Below are 1,479 nucleotides of genomic sequence, written 5' to 3'. Positions count from 1 at the left end.
ATGAGACGATTGATTCAATCGGTGACTCTGTGTTCTGCATTTCCCAGAGAGAGTGTTTGCCCTCGATAGCTCGACGATCTGTGGCTGTCCTGTGTTCACAATGAATGGCTGTTTCTAGCGAGACAGGGAGCGAGAGAGGGAGCGCGCCCGACTTCTCCATTGAAACGTTTTGAAACAGCTACCAGCAAGGGGGTGAGTCGGTTTCAAGGCCAGACAGACGGGGTCGTTCAAGGCTGCGGGGATTTCAGGTTGTCTTTATTACATTGGCGTCCTGATAGTCAGTGCTTGTTGCAGCGAAAAATCTAATCGGTTTTGGGATGTTTTCTCGGGGCATTGTTTTGGGGGAAGGTGTGCGGTGGGGGATGGGCTCATAAGAATGGCACCAACAAAACTTTAACCACTTCACCGACCTTACAGTAATGGCTGCATGCGGGTGATTGGCAGCTCTCCATTTTCAGCGCCGGTACTATTTTCTTTTAAAACAAAAATAATTACAATTTCACATTAGCTACCAACACATTAGGCACGCCATTCGGAATGTTAGATAATATTATTTAGTTCTCAGTTATTTATTTTTGTCAGATACCGGCGACAAGTGGTTAAATGGTGTCTTGATGAGCGACTTCCAACCCCCCCTACTCTCAGCGCTGGTTTAGTCTGGCTCGCCCCCAGTTGCTGCATTTGTCCCGGGATGACCTGTTGATGTCGGTAGCTAAAATATAGTAAGGTGGGAATGATTTATTCTTTTTATGTTGATAATGTTTCTTAGACGTAATTGACAAAGTACAGTTAAGGCTCAACGCTGTTGAGATTTTAATTAGGTTGCAATTTGCTAACCGTAGATGCGTATGACTTATTTTTTACAGTGCAACACATATTTTTGGTGTTTTCAGCTCACTGTATCGTGTTGAAGGTCCGGAGTGAACTGAACCCAGATTTGTTTTAGCTTGCTTGCCATGCTAGCGCGTTTGCTACAAACGGACATACCCGGCTAAGTAGGCCCCGTGAATGTAATGCATGGTAACGTTAGCTAGCATAGCGGCACTTTGACTAAGACCGGGCAGAGGCTACAGATGTGTATTCTTTGCCAAACTAAACGTCTTCATCCCTTGATATTCGCAGGTACACGGCTCGCTAAATAACCCGTAAACGTATTCACTCGGTGTTGTCGATCGCGCCTAGGTGTTGCATTTCTGATAGATCGGGTCATTCTGTAGTAGTTGCCATCTTTCGACGCCCCCCGGCCCGTGTCAGTGGAGCACTCCAACCGGGCAGATTGACTGACATAAAACGGGGCACGGCCAGCCGATACCGCGACAGACTCAGCCTTTTCTGCAGTCTTATCTAACGCAACGCCAGTTTGCATCAACCAGGAGGTGTGCGTAAATGTTTTAGACAGTGTAAATCTCTTTTCAAGTAAAAAAACAAAAAAAAAAAATTGTCTTCTTAGTGGTTAATGTTTAATTTAGGCCTAGTGAA

At 45.5% G+C, this 1,479-nt stretch overlaps 1 protein-coding gene across 5 annotated transcripts in view; it reads left to right on the top strand.

Annotated features, from left to right (window-relative positions):
• The window catches only part of LOC122128484 (nucleus accumbens-associated protein 1), a 10,469-nt gene continuing 8,990 nt past the window's right edge, over positions 1-1,479 (top strand). Inside the window, exon 1 of one of the 5 annotated variants that reach the window (XM_042708413.1) lies at positions 1-192. The gene's annotated coding sequence lies outside the window, so the exon portion shown is untranslated. Of the gene's footprint in view, positions 249-380; positions 464-582; positions 728-1,479 lie in introns of those variants that run through there. The other 4 variants (XM_042708425.1, XM_042708441.1, XM_042708433.1 and 1 more) reach the window with 4 other exon arrangements.

This window comes from Clupea harengus, chromosome 1 (assembly GCF_900700415.2).
Source record: "Clupea harengus chromosome 1, Ch_v2.0.2, whole genome shotgun sequence".
NCBI classification, from domain to species: Eukaryota; Metazoa; Chordata; class Actinopteri; order Clupeiformes; family Clupeidae; genus Clupea; species Clupea harengus.
Note: the sequence above shows the minus strand (reverse complement) of the source record. Positions and strands in the feature narration are given on the sequence as shown.